The 14,784-nt window shown below is 48.0% G+C and overlaps 1 protein-coding gene across 6 annotated transcripts in view; it reads left to right on the forward strand.

Moving 5' to 3' along the window:
• The window catches only part of CBFA2T2 (CBFA2/RUNX1 partner transcriptional co-repressor 2), a 58,119-nt gene that overhangs the window by 7,733 nt on the left and 35,602 nt on the right, over positions 1–14,784 (forward strand). Inside the window, exon 1 of one of the 6 annotated variants that reach the window (XM_085078983.1) lies at positions 13,370–13,727. The exons of 4 other annotated variants lie outside the window; for them this stretch is intronic. The gene's annotated coding sequence lies outside the window, so the exon portion shown is untranslated. Of the gene's footprint in view, positions 1–13,369; positions 13,728–14,784 lie in introns of those variants that run through there. One more of the 6 variants, XM_085078984.1, reaches the window with a different exon arrangement.

Genomic DNA, 14,784 nt, shown 5'->3' on the forward strand with positions numbered 1-14,784 from the left:
GTGCTGGGAAACTGTGTCATCCTCAGGAATGTTCTTCCAGAGAGGCATTCCCACTCCTCAACCAGCACGGGTCAGGAATGGTGTCACACAGGCAGTGGCTTGTTTGTATGGCTCCCAGATCAGGGACTGCAGATCAGCTCCCATTGGAATTGTGCGTGCATCCATTTACTGGTGTTTATTTACTCCTCTGCTGCAAAACACCTGACTCCAGATTGCTGCCCTTGGCCCACCTGAGTTTCCACATTCCAGAATACACTGGTGCACTTCTTTCCCCCCAGGCTATGATGTTTTTCTTGGTCTTCCCTCTTTATCTATGCACCTAGAAGTTAATTTGATGGAATCTTTTGAGGGAGAGTCTTGGCTTTGCACTGGAGTATTCCAAAAACATTCCCAGGCACTTCTCCAACTGTTTTCTTCTTGAATATATTTGTCTCATTGAACAACCCCCTTTTTTTTTTTCCCTGTGTGCTATTGATTTTAGCAAGAGGGAAAATAGAACCTCTTTGTGCATTTGAATGGGTAAATAACTATCAGAGCACACAAATTGTTGAGCAGGTGATTTTTAGATGTTTCTTGATTTGCCCTCTACCGGTTTTATTTAAGTCTTCAGTCGCTGCAGCTACTGTGTTCATCAGGTTTTATTTCCCATTTAATAATTACAGCAGTTTCCCTCGAGCCCTGTACCTCTAATTAAGAAAGCTAAATTAGAGATAAAGTTAATGGAATGAAATTTGTTGTATTTTTATGTTAAAATATGCTCAGAAAAAACATTTGCAGACTCAGTCACTGCTCCTGAACATTGTTTACCACATCTTGATCCCCCATCAGTGCTGAGGACTGTCCTGATGGTATAAGGACAGTTGAGCAGCAAAGACCAGAATCTCATCCATGCAGAAATTCTTGCCTTCAGTCTCACAGCTACCAAACAAGATAAGTTGGTTGGCATAGGATCTCAGCTTTTCCTTGTACATATGTAAGGGTTGCCTCAGTTTCTAGCAGCACTGCATTTTTACTGTCCTGCTGGTGCTCTTGCTGGTCTAAGGTGGCTCAGGAAGCCCTGCAGATGCTGGCAGCACCACACAGAGCTGGTCCAGGACTCTGGGCAGGTGTGACCCAGGCTCTGAGAGTCCCTTTTGGTGAAGGACAAACTGATGGACAGATCTCCCTGTATACATGCAGCACAGCAGGAATTTCAATCTGTCCAGCAGCAACTCCGTGAATGGAGATGCACCTCTTCACACCTGTTTTATAACACAGGAGCAAAATATTCAGGACATCTAAATAGTTTATAGCCCGACAAACAAATTCTGGCAGTGGGAGCGTGAGTTTCCATCTCATTAAGCTGTTGGCAAAGCTCTGGTAATTCCAGTCACCGATACAGCACAGGAATTATCCCGCTACACGACTGGTCGTGTCAGGTCAGAGCATCACTGCTTTTTCTCAGCAGTTGTGTGTTTGTACTTGAGGGGAAAAGAAAGTGTTGAAATGTCAATTCACTGGGTTCTTCCCTGCGATGAGGTCTTGTGAGGTCAGAAAAAAGTGTCTGTGGATTTCTACACCTAAGCTGTAATGAGGAATTGTTTTCAGATCTTTTTTTCATACAAAACCTGACACAGATTCTCAGTTTGGCAGAAGCTTGAGAGTTTATCTTGGAGCTGAGCAGCTGCAATGCTGCCCAGGTTGGCTCTGACACAGTTCCTGCCATCTCCCAGCTCTTTGTTGGGCTGTAGGAAATCACTGGACCTTTGGAGCCACTGTCTTGGGGCAGATCAGCTTTATCATGGCCATTCCCATTTTGGGAGATGTGCTGTGAGTGGGAGAAAAGGAGTTGGAGGTGGTGGTGTCCTCTGGCTCCTGTGGCAGGCGAGGATGAGGCATTTTGTTGCTGGAGTGGCACACATGTCCAGAGGCACGGGAAATTTGCCTCCAGCACTGTTACAGATTTTATGGTGTCTTGCAAACAAGAGGGAGCAGTTTGCACTCCCTGCCACATGTTACGTTCTACATCTTGAGACAGCCACATGCAAAATTCATTTTAGAGGTCGGTCATCTGGTCCCAGAGACTAAGGAATGTTGTAGTAGGGCTTTTATAAGATTTATATGCTTTATCAGAGGTCCTATAGTTTTCTCATTAAAGCAGGATTATCCTGCTGGGATTAGCTGTTCTGCATGGGTGAGGAAGACAGGCACTCTCCATTTTCATAGTGAACTGCTCTTGCCTGCAGAGATGTGCTGAGAAACAGGAGAGCCAGAGCACCCAGGAGACACAGGGATGCAGGTGTTTGGAAATGGGACCCGAGAGGAGCTTTTACAAATGTCGGCTTGATTTGACTTGACTCCTGAACACATGGGAGAATTGCAGCAGGCTGCACCTCCAGCACTCCTCACCATGCAAACATCCCAGTCCTGAGACTTGTCCTGGCATTTAACAGCCTCCTTGGTGCGAACCTCAGGGAATGAATTTGCAGCTTTTCCATATGCCGAAACAAACAGGCAGGGAAACCTTTTAATTTGCACAAGCATCTTCTGTAGTCAATACAAGTTGACCCTGCAGGCTTTCTGGAACTGATTCCTGCCAGTTTGGCCTTGCAAGATTTAATTTAACCCTTAAATTACCTCCTTTTTAATCAAAATTGTATTACATAGAATCCCAGAATGGTTTGGGTTGGGAGGAACCTTAAAGATCATCCTTCTCCAGCCCCCTGCTGTGGGCAGGGACACCTTCCACTAGTCCAGGTTGCTGAGAGCCCATTCCAACCTGGCCTTGAGCATCTCTCATGGATTTTTTTTCCTGTGTGACTACAATGCTGAATTCAGCTCAAGTCACCTGAGAATCACTGCTAAGTAAGAAATAGTTTCTTTTACTGATTCTGTGGTGTTCAGAAAAGTCTGGAGGCTGTTGGGAAGTGGGTTTAGGTTTTTTTAGTGCACTGTCTGCCTCCAGTTTGTAGCCTCATAGTTATATACTCTAGTGTTCTTAATATAAATATTGCCAGCACTGACCAACAACTTGCAGGAAAATGGTGCCTGGAAGCAGCACTGCTAACCAGGTAGATGTATGACACTGCTGCTCAGTTGTAAGGAGTCTCCAAGAAGAATGAACTCTTGGACTAAAAGCCTGCTCAGACTGCAGTATTAACTCGAAGGGAGGTGTTACTTGACGTGACTGTTGTAAAAATCCATTAAAAAATAATTTTAGTACTTCTCTTGCTCTGCTCATGATGACATTCCCTAGAGGATGAGTATTTGTCATGTGTTTTTCTAGAGAAGTGAATTTCCAAGTACTCATGCTGTAGCTTGGAGCACCAGGTCAGACAGCAGCAGTGAACAGCACAAGGGTCTTCCTTCCTCTACCCCAAGGGAGCCTCCTGCCAACCTGGAGCCCATCAGGGTGTCTGGGCACATCTGCAGCTCTTGTGCTGGTTGGGTTGGTGCAGCCCAAAGCTGAGTGTGAGAAATGCAACTGGTTGTAAAGGTACAATCATTGGAGCATCCTGTGGTGGTCTGCTGGGTGGCACTCCCTGTGCTGGATTTAGCACTCCCTTTCTACAACTTCAGCGGTTTTTTGGTGTTTGCTCACTGCAAACCTGTCCAGCTGAGCTTTTCAGGTTCCCTAGGCTCAAAGGAGGCAGATTATCAAGCACGAGCACAGTACTTACAACACTGCCTTAAATAGGGCAGGAGCTGCTGTACCTCTGATCTCCCCCTGCAGTGCAGGGCAGGGCTGTGGCTCACCAGGTGTTTGCCTTCAACTGCAGCTGCTCCATCTGCAGAACCAGGTGGAGACGTCTGGGACATGAGGAAAACACAGCTGGGAGAAGTTAAGAGCAGCCCCAGGAGGTGCTGGCTCACCTGGGCAGAGCACACCCCAAAGCAGGGTCGGAGGCAATAACCTCAGCTTCACCTCGGCCCTGGGTAGGCTTAATAAAATGAAGAGGAAGTAAATGTATGTTTGAGCTACTCTAGTTTAGTTGGTTGTTTTTTTTCTTCAGTGGTAACAGCCAAATCAAATCAGCTCTTTCCAGAACGCTGCCGTTTAACTGCCTCTGCCATCAACTCCAAACCCCCTTTTGGAGGAGCTTTGCTGATGAATCTCTTTTTTATCTCCTACTCCAGGTTTTATTATTGTTTTTTTAAGTTAAGATGTCTCTTTCTTATTATTCCCCCTGAGGCTTTCTTTTTTAATGTAACTCATTACATTACATACATTACACAGAAAATTAAGATTTTGATGACTGCTGAAGTTTCAAGTTTAGTAAATCTGAGGTTTGGATTGAAGGTAATTTTTGTTGTCTCCGTTTTTCCTCTCTGTGCATGTTAATTAACTTAAACATACAGATGTTTGGGTTCTTCTGGATCTTGAAGTTGTCTGAACACGTATGTCCAGTGTGTGGGGTAGAAGATACCTGACTACTTTGTTATAATACTTTCAGCAAATGCTCCTTCCAGCCTATTGCAAAATCTTCCCTTTGAATTCCATCCTCTTGAACAGGCATGGTGACACCTGGATGTGAAATGCTTGGATCCAGGACAGGCAGCTCCTTAGTAATGCTTTCCTGCCAAGGACTTAGGATGCAAAGATAGGTTTTGGGACCTTTGCATGACTCTTTCCTTCCCATCGCTCTGACAGTCCTGGGAATTTTGTTGTTAGGGATGCTGGTTGGTGTGGAAAGAGCTCAAATACTCAGGGAATGAGTGGAGATGTGCAGCTCTGGGTGAGGGAGGTCACCCTAAATCTGTGCTGGAGACAGCTGTGGTGGTATTGGAAGGACTTGATGCCTGCACCAGTTCTGAGTTTCCTCTTCAGCTGGGTTGTTTCAAGCCTCTGCATGTTAAATCCTGGAAGTTTGTAAGGCTGGGTGGCTCCAGCGCTTTGTCAGCTTGGTTTTCTCCAGCTCTTTAAGGAGAAGGTAACTGTGGTTCTTTGAGACTTGGTTTTCTCTAGCTGTTGTGTTTTGTTGAATGAGTTTGTTTCAGAGGGATCTTGTGATTGGATCGTCCTTGTGTTGGAAATGTCCTTCTGTCAAGACAGAACTTTCCTTGGGAGCAGTATGTTCTCAGGAGATCAGATACCACCCTAGGCACTCCATATCTGCCTTTACTAAACTGTACAGCATGGCCTAAATAAATATTTACTGATTTGAGTCTTTGGCATCCTGGTGGAGCTCTGGCTCCTTGAGCCTTGGCTGTCCTCATGTCCTCTTGTTTTGTATTATTTTGGAACAAATATTGAGGTTTTTTGTGGGGTTTTTTGTGGATTTTTTTTTCTTTGTTTCAGGTTGTTTGGGTTTTGGGTTTGTGGTTTTGTTTTTTTTAATAACCATATGAAAGAGGAATATTTTAAATTCAGGTTTCACAAGATAGGGCAGTTTAGGCCCAGAGCTCCTGTTTGCTGAAGGCAGATAATGGTGTCCTGAGCTCAGGGGGATGGATGGGTGGATCCTGGTGAGTCCAGCAGCACCAGCAGATACCACTGTGGTCCCATTCATGCATTTATTGGGAGAGAAAGGCCTACCCCAGAGTGACCAGCTGAGCTTGGCTCTGTCTCTTGGAGGAGCAGTGTAACGGGAATGACAAGAGAATTGGGCCAGAAGAGAAAAATTCATGTTAGCCTGAATATAGCATTTCATCCTCTTAAAATTCTTCTGTTTCTTTGAAGTGTGAATCCCAGATGCTGTAAAAGTATTTTTCCAGACACGGCTGTTCTGTCTTGCTGTGCATTTTCCACCAAATTGCTGAATTACTGTTTTCCTTCTGGCCTTCAGATTTTTTTTTCATAGTTTTATCTATTTGTCTGGATGTTTTACATGGCTAAAACTCATTCCTGTCTCCCATACCCATCTGAGCACTCCCCCATGAAGCAGCATCCCCACCAGGCTCTTGGGAGGACAGGAATGCTGGCTTTTTTTCCAGGAAACTTGTAAACACGAACTTCCTGTTGACACGAGCTGTAAATCTGTAAATGGGCTCTGCTTCCGGCAGGAGGGGAAGGTAATAAAATTTCAGGTCCTTGTTCACTGTGCCTGGTCCTCCCTGAGCTGCATCCAAGCACTCCAGAGGCAGTGGAAGCACAGAGAACCTGCTGATTGCTCTGTACCTCTGGAAATGAATCCTTTTATTTTTTTCCCCTTCAGGCACCCAATACAGATGCAATGCTAATAGAAGCCAGTTGGAGAATGTCAAAACCCTGATGGCTCCAAAATGATGCTTCATTGCTTGTTTTCCCCTTTCCTTTTTCCCTGCCTCTCCCACCACTGAGCTGATCTTCAGCTTTGGGGAGTTAACTTTGTCCTACATCCACACCAGGGATTTTGGGGCCTGGTGAGCTGGCCAAATTCTGGCAGCTATTGGAAAACCATGCCATGAAGTTCCCCATGCCGTGCATTTTTGGGAGTCTGAAATATGCTTTAGTTCTGGGTAGGTAGGAGAGGCAGGTGGCAAACACCTAGGTTTGCTCAGCTGATTTTGTGGGCTTCCAGTGGTTGGGATGACAGTGATGATTTTCAGGATCAGCTGGTGGGGGTGCTGGGGGATCTCTGTGCTGTCAGGGAAGGGATGGAGGCAGGCAAGGAGCTGGGAGATGGTGGAAGCAGAAAGTGGAGGAGGGAAGCAAAAATAAAGCCAAAAAAATAGATCAAAAAAGAGACTGAAAGCATGGTAGCAGAAACAGAAAAAGGGCACGAAAAGGAAGAAGTGGTTACAGGACATGGAAACCAGGAGCAACGGGCAGGATAAAAGCAAAGTCTGGATGGAGGCTGAACTCTTAATAAGCATCCCATTAATTAATCTCTTCTCCTGCGGCAGCACAGGGCTGTGGACGATCTCCAGCCCTCTCCGCTGACCTCTGCGCTCTCCTCGCCCGCCGCCCAGGCTGGCTTTCCCTTGGCTCCCTGCCCTGAGCCCGACCACAGCCTTCCAGCACTCCGGGCGGGATGGGAGGCACATGGCAGCGGTGAAAGGGGAGCCTCTCGCCGTCGCCTGTGCCTGGGTGGGCGTGCTGGGCCTTTCGTAAACTAATAGCTCCCAGCAGTGCTCCTAAATCAGACTTTGTGGAGCCGGGAGCGCGGCGCTGGAATGCCGGGCCAGGCGCAAAGGGCTGCGCTGGGCTCTTTCTTCTTTTTTCTCTCCCCAAAGCCAGCATTTGTTAGGTCCAAAGGGTCAGCGGAAAGCAGGGGAAGGGAGCTGGCAAAGAAAAATGGGGGGAAAAAATAAGTGCGGGGAAAACTAACAAAACCCACTTTTGAAATGTGGTTTTTGTGATTGGTTGAGGCTGGAAGGAAGGGAACCCTGCTCGATGGTAAACTTGCAAAGCCAACAAACTGGGATGCTACTGGGATGCCTCCCTTAAAATCCTGAACTGGTGGTTTTTGCTGGGTGTAATGAACTAAACAGCTCAGGACTTTTTTTTTTTTTTTTCTTTTTTTTTTTTTTTTAAAGTGAGACTGGAATTGGGATATTTTTTATCAGGTTTACCAGGTTAGTGACAACTAATTAATGAGAAAAGCACCCTGCTTGGGTGGCTGTGTGGTGGGAAGGTAGCACCATCTTCCTCCTGAAGCACTGGGCAAGGAGCAGAGCCCCAGGAACCCTCACAGGTCTGCAGTCCCAGGGACTGGGGCAGAGGGAAGCTCAGGATGAAACTGGGAAAAGGCTTCTGTTAAAAAAGCCCAAGATAAAGAAGGAAAAGTCATTCTCAGGGAAGAGCCAGAGCCTGTGGAAGGAAAGGCACCAGTGGAGGGAGGTGCTGGAAGCGAACTGTGATCTAGTGACCCTGATGTGGGGAAGGAGCTTGGGATCCATCACAGGCATTTTATTGCTCACTTTGACCTCTGGGATGAAGCAAAAAACACAAGTTCAGCTGCTTTGATAGGTTTTAACCTGTCTTTTCTTAATTGTAAAAGATCTTCCACATCTGATGGTGAGGAGCACTGGGAGCCCAGAGAAGGGTGCCTGATCCAGGACACAGCTCTCAAAGTCACCATCTCACCTCCAAAAAGGAGGATTTTGGCTTCCAAATCTTGTCTGCCCCAGAAACAGGTGCCAAAGAGCATGGTTCTCCAAGGAATTGGGTGAAAGTGTCAGAGGTAGACAGGTAATTGGGTTTTCTAAATTAGTGGAGAGGTGCCTGAGAGCTGCAGCAGAGCTTCCAATGTCAGGAATGCTCCTGATCAGGTGTTGGGCAATTAAAAGTTGAGCATCACAAAAATGACAATTGGAGAAGAGTAGATGTATGTATTTGAACAAATTTCTGTAATCAAATGGCACTGCTATTGATCTGGAAAATACTGTCAAGCTGCAGAGCTGTTGGACTAGAATTAATCCTCTGCAGGCTGGATTTTACTCTCTCCAAATAGGATTACTCATTTTTTCCATATTTCTATGTTTGGTTTAAATACCCGTGACAGCTACAGAAGCTTGGATTTCTAATCAGAGCAAGGGTGTTAGATTTAGGAATTGGTTTGTTGTTTTGGAGAGGATATTTTTGGGCAGGACATCAGTTCCTGCATGTTTTTTCTTTACGTATGTGGCCACAGGAATAAGGCAACATCTGCTTAGGTGATGTTGTATGGTCAGAAGTAGTTGCAGCAACTTTCTTAGGTTGTGTTTAGTTCCTTGTTCTATCTTTGCTCTCCCTGTTTGTTTGGGTTTTTTTGCAATGTCTGATTCTGGATGTTCTGGGTGTAAAGCTCTGCCAGCTCACTTAAGGCCAACTTTTAATACGGTTTTTCCCCTCTGTGGGCAGGATTGAAATGGCACAAAAGCCAAACACTGCTCATGATCACTCCTGAGGGAGGCAATGTGATTGGATTTCCTTGAGGGCTGGAGCTCTTCTGCTCTGGAGCCAGGCTGGGAGAGCTGGGAATGTCCAGCCTGGAAAAGAGAAAGCTCCAGGGAGACCTTACAGCCCCTTCCAGTGCCTAAAGGGGTTCCAAGAGATCTGGAGAGGGACTTTGGACAAGGGTCTGGAGTTATGGGGGGGAATGGCTTCCCACTGCCAGAGGGCAGGGTTAGATGGGATATTGGGAAGGAATTCCTGGCTGTGAGGGTGGGCAGGCCCTGGCACAGGGTGCCCAGAGAAGGTGTGGCTGCCCCTGGATCCCTGGCAGTGTCCAAGGCCAGGCCAGACAGGGCTTGGAGTAACCTGGGATAGTGGAAGGTGTCCCTGCCATGGCAGGGGGTAGGATGGGATGAGCTTTAAGGTCCTTTCCAAACCAAACCTTTCTCTGATTCTGTGACAAATTAAGCTTGTTAACATAATCTGCCATGTGCTAATTCAAATAATGGATGTATTGAAAAGAGGATGTTTGTTAAATGTGATAAATTTGCCAGGAATGCAGAGGTCTAATCTCTGTTTTGGGGGGGTTGGGCTTGTACTCAGGTCACTGAGTCTCCCTTGCAACCCCACCAGCATCGCTTCAAAGGGAGCAGTCCCTTCTTGGCTCCACTGTCTTGTAAGGCATAAAGAAAACAATAAAATGTTTGACTTTCCTGCCAGACCTGAGCCTGGAGGAAGAGGAGGATCCCAATTGGTTTCCATCAGATTCCAGTTAGCATGAATTTACGGTTTCTACTTAGCCTGATAAATGGCTTTGGCTGCCTCAGTGCATTTGGATTTATTTTTCTGTGTGATGGAAAGTGGTCAGCTTAAAAAGGCAAAGGCTTTCCAGGGTTGCCTTGAATTCAAGTGAAGCTTCTTTCTGAGGTAAGAACACAGCAGGCAAAAAATAAAGCCGAGGCTCATCATGAAATATCTGTGGAATAGCAGAGAAATCAGAAGCAGTTCGGGTCTCTTGTGCTCGCTGTGGCAATGGGCTGTGATAGGCATAAAAATTCCACTGGAAACTGGAAAAATTCTTCAGATTTCCTCGCTTTCCTCAGAAACCACACTGAGCAGCAGGTATCAATAGCTCCCAGTGTTCAAACTTTGCTTGCATCGTTCTTTCCATGGAACATTCCCAGGAGAAGAAAGCAGAAGTAGATTAGCATGGTGAGCCGGGGAAAACATTTCTCCCCATGCTGCCTGCAGTCCTGCTTCCTTCCGCTGTGCTGCTGATGCCTGGGCTACAAAATCTGCTTTAATGCATATTTGGGAGCAGAAGAGCCTCTTGGGAACAGTGAGGAGTGAATAGATGACAGGTGGATGGATTCCCCATCCCAGGTTGGATGGAGGTTTGAGCAAGGTGGGCTAGTGGAAGGTGTCCCTGCCCATGGCAGGGGGTGGAATGAGCTGAGCTTCAAGGTCCTTTCCAATCCAAACCATTCTGGGGTTCTGTGCCTCACAGACCTGCCTCTGCCAGTGGTGAGCTCAGGGATGAGCATAGGGGTAGGTCATGGTTTGGGTGAGCTGAAGCATGTGGATCATGTGTAAGACACAATCCACGACATTTTCGAAGGAGTTTTGGAAATGGCTTCTGCTCAGGGCACCCAGGTGATCCCACCTGTAGTTTTTATGCTTGGAGAACCCTAAACTCACTCTGATGCTGAGCATGTTCCTGCCTCTCTAGCCAGGAGTGGGGATGTCTTCTTTGAGGATGTTGGGGTTTTGGTAGACATTGGGCTGTGGGACACCATGACAAAGAGTTGTGTGCCTTTTCATAAAGGTTTACAAATTTGTTGTAATTATACTTTAAATACTTGCAGAGACCTGAGTTATTGATATTTCAAAGTGCTTTAGGCTGTAAAAACATTGGAGAGATTTATTGGTCCATGGGTTGATAAAGGGTGGGGACAGCTCTTGTTTGTGTGAAGTGTTACAAGCTGGTCAGGGCCTTAACCTTAAATATGATTTAAAAAGCAGGTGAGGAAACACCTAGTGCTGGTAACCTATTTCACATAAAGCCCCCCAAACCCCAGCATGTCCCTGTGCCTTCTGAGGGTACTTCTCTGATGGCTTTGACCCCAAGACCTGACAGATCCCAGGCTGCATCTCTTGAGCATCTGCTGTTCATCACACAGCATCCACCTCTCTGTCACACTCAGACCAAAGTCAGCTTTTGATTTCACTGCTGGCTTGGGGATGTTGGGACAGGGCTGGACACGGAGCAGTGGTGTCTGATGCTGGATACTTAATGCTGTGAGCACAGGGCTGCATCCGTCTGCCTGGTGCCATCTCCACTGGGGACAGAGCTGCAACATGGGCTCAATTCTTATAAGACATCAGAGAGTCCACATGAGAGCCACCACTGTCACCACAACCCGGCTGGGGACGACTCCTGTTGGAGACCTCACAGTGTGAGGCGCTGGGGAGCCGACCATGGGATGCAAGTCCATAGGAAAATAACTTCATTAGTTCTGGTGCTGGTGGAGCTGCTTGGGTTGTGTCTCCCTTCATTGTCTGTGTAATTTAGAGATGGTTTTTCCATCTCAGCTAATGAAATATTGAGAGCTTCAGTATTGTGCGCAACCTCCATCAGAAGTGTCAGAAGCCCCAGCGAGCTGAACTTTCTGAACTTAAATGTTTTATTGATGTGCCTTGCCAGCAGCCCCTCCAGTGAGGACTAGGGGGCTGGCAGAAGGAGGGAGTGCTGGAAGGCACTGTTGGATCTGTCTGTTCCCAACCTGCTTTGCTGCCTGAGCATCACCTCATGGGATGCTCCAGGTATTTATGTGCTGATACTTGAATGTGATTCTTTTTTTTTTTTTTTTCCCGAACTGAAATATGGAATTGCTGCTCTTGGGTGAGGTTTTAAGGAGGGAGAGTTGCTGTAAACCTGTGCCCCTTTTGCCTGCATCCTCCTCCTTGGAGTGATGTGTTTGCCCAGCCAAGGAAGCAGCAGCTTCGTGTGCTCCTACAGCAGCCCAAAGTCTCCTGCTCAAATTCCTTCCCTATTATCATGCAGCATGCTGCCTATACTGGGAGGCCTGTCCTCTGCAGGAGGAGATTGTGGCCCCTGTGTTCATGAACTCACACCGTGCCTGCTCATAGAATGATTTTAATGCTTCCTTTAAAGCAGTTTTCTCCCTTTACAGCCTTTTCCCCTCCCAAAGGGAAGCAGAGGTACCTTAAACTAATTAGGAATAAGCAGCAGAGAAGCTGGGGTGAAGGGTTAGGTGGGATGCTGGGAGGCAGTACCTCCACAGGCTTTATGGACATGGCTTGGCAGTTAGCAGTAGCCTACCAGAACACTGGGAACTTCATGCAAAGGAGCATTTTGCTGCCTGTGAACAAGTAACTAGCCCGTCATGCCTACACCAACTGTGGAGAATTTGGCATGTATGATTGCTGGACTTGTGAAAAAACAGCATCCCTCGACTTGGGCAATGGCAGGCTCTTAGTTTGCTGAACTGAGAAAGTACTGAGGTCCCTGGTTCTCAAAAAAAGTAGGTGGAGGGAAAGGTAGTGTTGCCTGCAAAGATTTGGAAAGGATGTTAAGACCTGAACCTGCTCAGCTGTATGGACTGGAGCAGTGAATGCCTCCTGAGATTTTCATGTGTGCTTGTGCGTGGTCTGCAAGCAAAATGCAAACATTGCTTCTCCTGCTGGGGTGGTTTGCGGGGAGCTGGGGCTGGGATGGTGTGGAGCAGGATGGTTCGGGCAGTGCCGGAGGGGTGGGTGCCCCTGCTCGAGGCAGTGCCCCGGCAGCCAGAGCTGCCCGCCTGCGTGGCCGGGAATGCTGTTGTGTAAATCCGTGTTTGCCCAGCGCCCGGCTGGCGCTGAATGGTGCCGGGCTGATGGGATTAGTCAGGGGCCTCCAGTTAATATCTGTTGTTCACGCCGCACCTCGGGGAGCAGCTTGTCAGGATTACCAGGAGGTTTGTAGGTGGCAGAGCCGCCACGTCTGTGCATTAATGGGAGGGGGGAAATGGTCAATTGTGCTCCTGCCCAGTGGGTTCCTGCTTGCTCTGAGATCGCTGGTGGAGTTTACTCCCCGTATAAAACATTTCGGGTTTACATTTTCCTACAACACTTCCTCTTCGAGCCGGGTAGTATGTTACACATTTAATTGCTCTTCCTTTGAATTTTCCAGTCCGCGTTTGGTACCCTTGCAACATCAGTATCTTGTTATCTTGTTGTTACTTCTAATTACAACCACATGCCAGCTTTCCAGCGCCGCAAACTCTGGCGCTGGGCTTGGGGGGGCAGTTCGCAGCCAAGATTTACGTGCGGGGGCAAACCTTCGGAAAATCAATCCTCCGCTTTGCCCAACAGCTCATCCCGATTTCCAAGCCGAGGGCTGAGACAGAGGCTGATGTGCCCCCGGTGCCGCACAAGGCAGGGCTGGTTTGGGGAGGGTGGCCGGCGAAGCTTCTTTCGCCGCCGCCGCTGTCTCGCTGTTCCTGCCGGCCATAAACAAATTCCGTGTATTTAACAAGTTAATGTCAGGCGGGCGGCGAGGCGCTGGTAGGTGTGTGCCTGGTGACATCAGCTGGCGAGCAGCCTGGCAGCAGCGCGGCGCAGGCAGGGAGCAGGCAGGGAGCCGAGGGTGTGTGCCTCTAAGCTGGGTATTCTGGCAAGGTGGAGAGCTGGTCTGTTTGGCAGGACCTTCCCATCTGGGATCCATCTGTGTTTCCCTGGAATCGGACAGGCGGCTCCAGGCAGTGAGAAATCGCAGATGTGCGGGACCTGACACATGTCCAGCTAATGAAAGGAGAAGGCAGGCTGGGCTCCGGCTGCGCTCGAAGATCACGGGCGGAGGAGGAGGAGGAGGAAGAGCGCTTTTCTTTCTATTTCAAAGAAACGAGGTGTATTCCTCAGCAGCTGGATCCTCGCAACCTCGCTGGGTAGGGTAAGCAAGGCATGGGATTATTTTTAAACAGCGCTCGGCGTATCCGGGGCCGCGGGGGATGCTCGGGGGATGCTCAGCCCTGGTGGCCCCAGGAAGGTTAGGAGAGCACCGTGGGTTTGTCCAGCGGGCTTCGGAGAGCCTCCACCTCGGCAGCAGGTAGAGGGAGAGGGTGGGAGCGGCGGTGGCCGCAGCGCTTTGCCAGCCTTGCCTCGGTCCTCTGCAGTGCTGGGGAAAACTTCAATAGCCCAGCCGGCTGCATGCGAGGATTCTGCAGCTGAAAAAACACTAAACTCTCTCTGAGGAGAGCTGCGGTACAGCTCGTTCTGTGTTGCTATGGAATGGTTTTTTTGGTGGTTTTTTTTTTCCCTTTCTCCCCAGCCCCCCTCCATGAGCAGAGGGCTGGGATTTGGCGTTTTCTGGGGAAATGGCAAAGCAGGAAGGGTTTTGTGTGTTTTAGCAGAACGTGTTTTTCTGCTGTGCTTAGGCTTACTCTGGTTTCTGCATGCTGGTAGTGAAGCTGGGAAGGGGGGGGTAAATTGCAGAGGTGGATTTCTTCCATTGGCTCCCAAATTTCCTTAATTTTCCCCATGTTTTCAGGGCTTCTCTGCATTGTGGCAGAGGCTGCTCCCTTTTTGTCTTTGCGCTCCTTGAGCAGCAACTGATGCTCCCAGCATCTAAATCTCCCGGATCAATCTTGTGATACCAGAACATACCTCCCCTATATATTTTCACTGTTTAGTTACAGATTGCTGTATTTTCTCTTTTTCTGTTGTAATCCCTGGATTTTGCATATTTAGTTTAAACCTGCTCTTTTCCCTCCTCCCTGTCTTTTGGGAAGGTTCAGCAGTTGAAATTGCTCCTCTGACCCTCTGATGTAGCTCGTTGTAAAGATTGCTCTGTTGCACGTTTAAGCTGCTCCCCAAAATATTACCAGCTTATTCTCCTCCCTGCAGCACTCAGGTCCTGTACCATGATGTCCACAGTCCATTTTATGTGCTGGAGCAGTCCTGCCCAGCCACAGGAGATGCACCAAAATCAGCACTCAAAGTTTGGGGAG

The sequence above is a fragment of the Lichenostomus cassidix genome, chromosome 20, assembly GCF_008360975.1.
Source record: "Lichenostomus cassidix isolate B80296 chromosome 20, HeHo_3.0, whole genome shotgun sequence".
NCBI lineage: Eukaryota > Metazoa > Chordata > Aves > Passeriformes > Meliphagidae > Lichenostomus > Lichenostomus cassidix.